Source organism: Echinops telfairi, unplaced genomic scaffold (genome assembly GCF_000313985.2).
Source record: "Echinops telfairi isolate 266 unplaced genomic scaffold, ASM31398v2 ScPeMD7_70;HRSCAF=299, whole genome shotgun sequence".
NCBI classification, from domain to species: domain Eukaryota; kingdom Metazoa; phylum Chordata; class Mammalia; order Afrosoricida; family Tenrecidae; genus Echinops; species Echinops telfairi.
Window position 1 is genome coordinate 72,201,360 of NW_022103968.1, and position 9,226 is coordinate 72,210,585.

General features: G+C 54.2%; 1 protein-coding gene across 7 annotated transcripts in view; it reads left to right on the forward strand.

Moving 5' to 3' along the window:
- The first annotated feature begins 252 nt into the window (after positions 1-252).
- Positions 253-9,226, forward strand: part of ARVCF (ARVCF delta catenin family member) — a 54,660-nt gene continuing 45,686 nt past the window's right edge. For all 7 annotated transcript variants that reach the window (XM_045291402.1, XM_045291406.1, XM_045291403.1 and 4 more), the window contains exon 1: positions 253-330. The gene's annotated coding sequence lies outside the window, so the exon portion shown is untranslated. The remainder of the gene's footprint in view (positions 331-9,226) is intronic.

Here is a 9,226-nt window from a genome sequence, read left to right on the forward strand (position 1 = left end):
GCTCGTTCGTCCAATCGGCGCTGGGAGCCGGACGGCGCAGGGCCGGGCGGCCAATAGGAAAATTCGCGGTCGGGTGGGCGGGGCGCGAGGCCCCGTCGCTGCCGCGGCCAGCTTTGCGCACCGGCAGAGCCCGTGCGGCCCGGGAGGGCGGCCCGCAGGCTGCGCGTTGGGCCGGCGAAGGGCCAGCTCTGTGCCTGCCCGCCCGTCGCGCGTCCGGAGCCTGGCTTGCGTCCCGCGCCGCGCCCCAGAACGCCGCCTGCTGCGCGCCGGGGGACCCGGGCCGTCCGTCTGACCAGGGTCGCGCTGCTGAGCCGCCCACGCCGCTCGCGGGTAAGCTCCGGCAGGGGCGGGGTCTGGAACCCGGGTCCCTGTCCAGTCGGGGTGGGAGCCCGGGGGCGGGGTCTGGGCCTGCAGGCCCGCCCGGGCTCCGGAGTCCCCGCCTGGACCTGGGGTGGGGGGTGGGGGCTCACCCGGTGTCAGGGTGGATCCGGGACCTGGAGTGGAGGTGGGACGCGGGGCGGGGGCGCAGACCTCGGACAAGCTCCATCCCATGGCCCAGCTGGCATCTTGCGTGGCCGATGCGGTGCCCGCCCCCCACCGCCATACACACACTCAGGCCAGCAGAGGCAGGTCCCTTTGTGCACCTCCGCGGGGGTCTCTGCCCTGCCCACCGGTGTGCCCCCGCACCGCCCCTTCTCCCCGAAATGGAGATGCAGGCTGACCTGGCAGCCATGCCCACCTGGGAAGCTGGGCCTAACAGCCCTGGAAACTTTCCAAGGGCCAGAGGGGCGTCGAGCCCAGGGAACATCCCTGGGATGGTGCACCCCGGGACAGGCAATGGCACAGTTGTGTCCCCGGGCTGCTGTATGGCAAGAGAGAGAACGCCTCCTGGCGCCCATCTGGTTTCCCGACTGGAGCAGCCCGCTCGCACCCCTGCATCTTTCTGATGGGACTCTTACCCAGCGGGCGGAGGCTCAAGCTGGGCACTTGGGTGATGCCCCACCGTTTTTCGCTGGGAGCCATAGCTCTGGGCAGGTGGCTAGGACCTTCAAATTTTTGGTTTAAATTTAGATAATTGTGCTATGTATCCGAGTGGAAATGGAATACTTAAGAGTCACCTGCTACCCCCCCTCATTTCCCCCCACCCGTCCCCCCACCCCACGTACACACTTTTCTTTGAGATTTGGCTGTGTTTAGAAAGTAGGAAGAAATTAAAAAAAACACCTTAACAAAGATTCAAATAAACTCACTGCCATCCAGTGGTAGGGACTCCTAGTGACCCCAGGGGTCTTCCAAGGCTGTAAATCTTTATGGGAGATAGCCTCATCTTTGCCCACACAGCAGCTGGTGGGTTTGAACTGCTGACATTGTGGTTAACAGCCCAACACTGATGCTCTAGTCCACTCTTCTCATACAACCCCTTCCCAGTGCCACTCCATCTCACCAGCCACAAGGTGTAGGGGTTATGATTCATAAATGCAGAGGTTCCTGTAATGAGGATGCTAGGGCCTGTTGGGGTAACTTCTAGGGATGAGGACAAACAAGGGGTTCACTGCCACCCTTCTCCCCTACACCTCCCACAGACCCCTCTGACTTCACCCTAAAGTGTAGCCAGAGGTGGGGGTGGGGGTGTTATATCAACATTGCCACCTCTCTTCTATCTGCAACACCAGATGCCCCATCCAAGAACAGGTCTTGCCCATCCAGTGATCTGCTTTATCCCTGGACCTGAGACGCTGCTGAGCATAGGGACAATTGGAGCTTTCTCCCTTGGCCTCCTGGCAGCCTTGGCCGGTTGGATCCAGACCTCTAGGTATGGCCACAGAGTATGGGCTTGTATAACTAAATGATAATAACTTCTTTTCCTTGTCTCTCTCTGACCTCCTCTCCCCACACAGGGCAGGATAAACTTAGCGATGGGTGTCCCTCCCCACTCAGCCTGGTGAGGAGGAGGATGGAGGACACAACCTCTGCTAAGCCTGCCTTCTGAGGGCCCTCAGGGGTACCAGCTGACCTGGGCCCTCAGTCTGACAAGTGATTCAAAAGCCACAAACCAAGCACATGGCCACTGAGTCCATTCCCACTCGCAGCAACACCTATAGGACAGGGTGGAACTGCTCCTGTGGGTTTCCAAGTCCAACTCTTGACAGGAGTAGAAAGCCTCATCTTCTTCCTGCAGCTGGTTGTTTTGAACTGTTGGCCTTGTAGCTCAACATGTAATCACTATGCTACCAGGGCTTCTGTGCTAAATGACAGCTGGCCCCATTTTCCACCAGGCTCCCCAGCATCCATCCCGGTGCTTCTTCTTGGGTAGGCCCCTCAGGTCTGGGACCCCTCGTTGCATCTGTAAGCCCCCTGCAGCGGGGTTGGGCTTTTGTCCTTGCTCTCTGTTTGTGCTGCACAGGGCTTTGGGGTGGCTTCACTATGCCCTCTCATCCGAGACAGACCCAGTCCTTGAGAAGACCAGGAGTCTGGGACAACTATAGGGATTAAGGGTGCTGGGCACACCAAAGCGTTGAGCATCCCCTGGTGTCTTCGTGTCTCCTGGCTAGATCAGAGGGTGGAAGGGGCATAAGTGGGGGGAGTCGGGGTGTATTCTGCAGGTGGGGTCAGGGACTGAGAGTGAGCCATCCCGCATGCAGAGAGATAGGTGTGGCAACAAGGGGTTCTGACTTAGATATGGGGGTATGTCTATTCTTTGGTCACCAGCCTCCCCCAAGACCAAGAAGAGATCTTGGTAACCCATCCACGTGCCCTCTAACCGGGGGGACCAGAAGGAGGACATGGGGACAAAATATTTGGGGGGACCTCCCTCACTTGGAGGGCTGCACATCTTGGTTTATTTCACAGGCTGGAAAGCAGAGCACAGAGTTGATGCCCTCCCACACAGCCCCCAGCATCCCTTCCCACTGCCCCATTGGGTCTGAGGGGATGCAGCCTCTTGGCAAAGCAGTGCAGAGCCAAGTGTGGCCACCAGAGGGCATCCAGGACTGTCCTGGGCAGGTGGGGCTCCTCTAGACTTTCCTCTCTGCAAGCTGGGACCCAGGTGCCAGGTGCCTGGTGCCTAGTGGGTTGCCCAGGACTGTGCTTCCTCCAGAGCAGTGGTACTCAACGTTCCTAATGCCGCGACCCTTTAATACAGTTCCTCATGGTGTGGTGACCCCCCAACCATAAAATTATTTTCATTGCTACTATATAACTGCAATTTTGCTACTGTTATGAGTTGTAATGTAAATATCTGATATGCAGGATGTATTTTCATTGTTACAAATTGAACATAATTAGGCATAATTAAAGCATAGTTATTAATCACAAAACAATATGTAATTATACATTGTGAAATATTTATGTGTTTTCTGATGGTATTAGGCGACCCCTGTGAAAGGGTTGTTCGACCACCAAAGGAGTCGCGACCCACAGGTTGAGAACCACTGCTCTCGGCTCTGTCCTGGGTAAAGAGCTGGAGAAGAGCCAGGTATCCTTGGGGCAAGCCCTCTTCAGCACACTTGCCACAGGCTGGCCCAAAGGCCAATCTGTGGGGTAGTTAGGTGGTTAGAGGGACTCTCTAACCGTGGTCCGGGGTTCCTGGTCCTGGGGTGGACTCTGCTCAGCCCTGGGGGAGGACGGGGCCTGTGCCTTAGTGTTCTCCTCTGCATGGTGGGGAGAGGTGTAGAGGCAGTGGGTGTATTGTCACAGTGGACCGGGACAGGGACTGGGGACGGGATGTGCCAGGATCAGCTATTGCCCCTCCGTCTTCGAGTGTGTATTGTGAGAGCTTCCCCTGTCCACTGGCTTTGGCTCCTTATTTGTGCCCATGTTGGGAATGGCACAGACAGCCCCTCATCCCCCCATCTCATTGCCTTCTCATAGGCATGGCTACTGAGGCCCCCATGCAGAGCAAGGCCTCAGCCAGCCTCTTGCCCCTGTGGCCCATCTGAGGCACTTTCCTTGCTGACCTGGGCAGCGTCCCTTCTGGATTCTGTGTAGTTACAGGATTGGCAGAGGGCGCTGTACTGCGCATGTCTGTTTGCATGTGTCTGGAGGTCTCTGGCAGGGTGGTCAACAGGGTGTTAGAGTCTCAAGACTGGGGGCAGACTTGGGGGGGGGGGGGCGCATAGTGCTCCAATCAGATAGAGAGGCCTTGGCAAGATATATTGTCACGGTGGTGGTATTTGGGGGCAGAGCTCTATAAGAGGAGCCCTCTGAGGCTTCTGCGTTTGAAGGGACCTAGAGGCTGCCAGTCAGCCCTGTGAGGGTGCTGAGAGGGGTCCCCAGGAAGGACAGTCCCCCTCCTCTGTCTTGAGTTCTGTTACAGGTTCCACTGTCAGTCACGGCTCCAGCAGAGTTGCCCATTAGCCCCTGCCTCCCGGGGTCTCCCTGTCCCCTCTCCCCACCTCACCTATAAAATGCTCCAGTGGCAAGGCACCAACATATCCACCTGCCACCAGCCTGACTTCTTCTGCTCCCATGGGACACCCTCCCTGACCCCTCTGTCTCCCCATCACAGTCCAGGATGTCCTCTGAGCTCTCCTGCTTGCTCACTGATTGGCTTTCCTGTGTGTTTGGGGTGTGTGTGCACGCGCGCACACAGAGGGCGGGGGGTGGGGGTGGGGACTTGTGGTGCAGTGGGTTAAACATTGAGCCACTAGCCGTCAAGTCAGAGGAAACCCACTAGCCACTCCTAGAGACAAAGATGAGGCTGTCTGCTTCCTTAAAGATCGATAACCTAGGCATCCTGGTGCAGCGGGTCTGCTCTGTCCTGTAGGATCCCTACGATTTCTATTGACTCCATATCCATAGCCTCGTTAAGCCCCTGGGAGCAGAGCCACAGCTCATTTGTGGTGTGTGTTAGTGTGGGCACCCTGGAAGCAGAAAGATCTAGTTCAAGTCCTGGCCCAGTCACTGTCTCACTCTCTCACTCAATTTCCCCATCCATGATATGGGGACATTAGGATTCCCCAAGATGTCGTGGGTCTGCAGGGAGGCAAGAAGACCCACCCTCGGTTCACTTTTACAACACAAATGTTCTTTCAGGAGCCAAGAAATAATGGTAAGGAATATGTCCCCAGGGCCCTCAGTCAAGACAGGAAGGTACAAGATTCATTCATTCCCATGGAGGGGCATGGGTTGACATATAGGTACCACCTTGTCATCACTCCCCCTCCCCTTGGCTCGGACCGCTATACTCTGGTCACCCCAAAACAAATTGGCCACACTTGGCCAGTGGTCTGAGATCAGAAATCCTGCCTACCATCAGCCTTTCCCCCCACCCCTGCATCTTAATACTGGAGAAGCCAAAAGCAAGGTTGTCCCTGAGACCAGAAGAGCTAGATGGTGCCTGGCTACTATCAACTGCTCTGAAAGGGGTCCCATTCGAAGGTCCTGGTGGGAGGGGGGGGAGTGGTGGAATGTGACAGAACTCCAAAGCAGCCAAGAGACCAGGCTTACTGGAGACTGCTGGGACCTCCCAGACAATGGCCCTTTGCCTTCAGATCTGGAACTGAACTCAGAAGAACCAGCCTTTCAAAATCAAAAGGGGAGCATTTACCCAAACAAAGTTGAAAGGATTGGGAAAGAAGGAGGGATGGAACTGGGAGACATGGGAAGTGTAGTATAAATTGAGGGGAGCCAGCCCCCCACCACCAACCACAGGGTTCAGTAAGCACAATTGTATGGTTGAGATATATAAATATTATATTAAAGTCATCAAGAGCATGAGCAATAGAAGAGATATTACAATAATGCAGTCAGACGCATTACATGGTAGCATTGCTCACCTCAGCCCTGCTTGGTCCACGTGGAGAGAGGGGGAAGGGAAGGAGGACAAGGGGAAAGGGAAACAAAGGAGAGAGGAAGGAGAGAGGAGGGGGGAGCTCTGTTGCTAACTCAGGCCTATATATCTTTTGGGGGCATGCAAGCCCACTAATTACAGGTAGACATGCGTCACAGGAAGGGGTTGCACTATAGGTTATACACCAATGAGACTGGGTGGTCTAAGGGCATACACACAATAGGAAGAGGAGGGATTGTGGTATACATGTGACAAGATGGGTGGATCCTAGATTTAGGATGGCAGTTTAACTTCGACCTGTTCTCTGGATCTCCATAGAAACCGTTATCAGTGGGGTGTGAACTCCACCTACAGGAACCAAGCTTATGGTCACAAGCCTTAGGGAGCGAGACAGCAGTCTGCCTCCAGGGAGTATGTCTAAGCATCTGACCTCCCCCCACAGGGAAGGAAGTAGGATGTGGGATGGTACATTTAGGGGATGGCAGTGGATGTACAGGAATTGTTGAATGGAAATGGTTATCATCTTCTGTAGACTTTCACCTAATTCAAGTAAAAAGTTAAAAATCAGTTATCAGGCATCCAGGAACAAAAAATCATATCATTGTGTGCTCATGTTCCTGATATGATCACAATCGCTGAAGACATATGGGTGCATTTGTGGTGAAGCAAATGTGGTGAAGAAAGCTGATGGTGCCCGGCTATCAAAAGATAGTGTCTGAGGTCTTAAAGGCATGAAGGTAAACAAGCGACCATCTAGCTCAGAAGCAACAAAGTGTACATGGAAGAAGTATACCAGCCTGTGTGATCACAAGGTGTCGAAGGGATCAGGTATCAGGCATCAAAGAACAAAAAATCAAATCACTGTGAATGAGGGGGAGGGCAGATTGGGGACCCAAGACCCATCTGTAGGCACCTGGACATCCCCTCACAGAAGGGTCGTGGAGAGGAGATGAGCCAGTCAGGGGTGTAGGACAGCAACGATGAAACATACAGCTTTCCTCTAGTTCCTAAATGCTTCCTCTCCACCCCCGAACCCCACCGACCCCGACTATCATGCTCCCAGTTCTTCTTTACAAATCTGGCTAGACCAGAGGATGTACTGGTACAGGTAGGAACTGGAAACACAGAGAATCCAGGACAGATGATCTATTCGGGACCAGTGCTGAGAGTGGCTACCTGGAAGGTGGGGGAGAAAGGGGGAACTGATTACAAGGATCTACATATAACCTCCTCCCTAGGGGACGGACAACAGAAAACTGGGTGAAGGGAGACATCGGACAATGTAAGATATGACAAAATAATAATAATTTATAAATTATCAAGGGTTCATGAGGGAGGGGGAAATGGGGCGGGAGAGGGAAAAATGAGCTGATACCAAGGACTCAAGCAGAAAGCAAATGTTTTGAGAATGATGATGGCTACAAATGTGCTTGACACAATGTATGTATGTATGGATTGTGATAAGAGTTGTATGAGCACCCAATAAAATGATTTTTTTTAAAAAGTTAAAATGAAAATGTAAAAACAAGGCTGGGCTAGTGTTGACCCGTGGGGGCTGTTGGCCCCTGATCTAGAGAGCCCTCCCTGCTGAACAGTTCCTGACACCCAGCGTCCAACATCCATCCGTTCCTGGGTCCAGATGTATGATACTCTGCACAATCAGAAGGTTGCAGATGTGGATCGTCCCAGTCCTACAGGGACAGGAGATCATGTGAGCCATTAGGAGGCAGGCATGGGGCAAGTTGGGGTCTGGGATCCCTGTAACCTGCTTGGGGAATACTCTGACCCCATGGGCCCAGGCGTCACCCGGAGCCAACAGGATGAACGTTAGAGGAAGACAAGTGCCCAGGCCATAGCCGCCCTTCCCAGTGATTTGCCCCCCAGGACAGTGGAATGATCTGGCAGGCTAGCAGGCATGGTTGGCAGAGGGATGGGGTATAGCCCGTGGAGCAGGCTCTTCTGGTCAACAGGACCCTGGGTATGAACAGGGCTGGACATGGGGTCCACTTGCCACCCCTGTTTGGATTGGCTAGTGGCCTAAATATGTACAGTATCCACCCACTTGATGTGTGGTTTTGGGGGTTGTGGGGACAAGTGGCTAGGTTGCTGTCGCGTGCTGACCGGTGTAGTCTTGGTCTTTTGTATTTAAGCTTTTATTGTGACTTGAATACAAGTTTACAGGGCTAATCAGTTTTCCAGTCAATGATTCAGACACATTTTCTTTTACCTCATTGACAGGCATCGTCCCAACACACTATCCCTCATCCCACTTCCTTTCTCTGTCTCCTGTTTCCATTCCTCCTCCTTTCCTGACTCTGTCTGGGTCCGTGCCGCCCTTTAGATCTGTTGTCAAGTATACGCACCTCCCTAGTGTTATTGTCCTCCTTACAGACCTGTCAATTGTTTGGCTGAAAATTGATCCACAGGGGTGAGTTCACTTCTGGACCTGAAGGGTGACTACGATCCATAGTCTTGTGAATTCCATCAGCCTCTACCCAACCAAGAAGCCCGGTCTCTATGAATTTGAGTTCTCTTCCCGATTTTTCTTCCACCCTACCCGGGATCTGCTCGTGATGATGCCTTTCGGTAGCAGTCGCTGGGCACATTCTAGTTCTCCTCATCTCAAGGGTGTGTCTATGGTTTGGCTGAAAACTGAGGGGGGCGGGGGGGGGATGGGTTCGCTTCCAGAGCGGGAAGCTGACTGGGGCCATATGTCAACCATGTTCTCACTCTTCTTCTGTCCAAATGGGGAGGGGCCAGCTGTTGCATCTCAGATGGCCACTCTGCAGCTTTTGTCTTGGAGGGCCAAGTAGTGAAGGGCTTGACCCCGCAGGCCACAGGGCTCCGCCACAGCGGCGGCTCAGCCCTTGGTGGCCGAGTGAAAACAGCTTTGACAGCCCTGAAGCAGAGGATGTGGCTGTGCAGCCGCCGGGGCCATGGGGATTACCCACTGTGACTAGGGGTCCTCTAGTCGGTTCCGACTCCCAGCCTGCCCAGGACCCGTGTCTGTGGCTTCATTGGAGACTGTGGGTGGTGGTGGTGGTTGGGTGTCCTTGGGTCAGTTCCGATTCACAGCAAGTCTGTGTACGACGACGGCACGGAGCACGGCCCGGTCTTGCACCAGCCTCACCATGATGGCGACTTTGGAGCCTGTTGTCGCAGCCACCTCATCAGAACCTTGTTCTCATCCGCTGCCCCTCTACTTTACCAAGCACGATGACCTTTTCCAGGGACTAGTCCCTTCTGACGACAGGTCCAAGTCGTGAAACACTGAGAACTCCACGCAGAACAAAGTGCTCTGCTGCCGGTACGGGGCTATCAGCTGTCCACTGCAGCTTGCTCTCATCCGCTGCCCCTCTACTTTACCAAGCACGATGACCTTTTCCAGGGACTAGTCCCTTCTGACGACAGGTCCAAGTCATGAAACACTGAGAA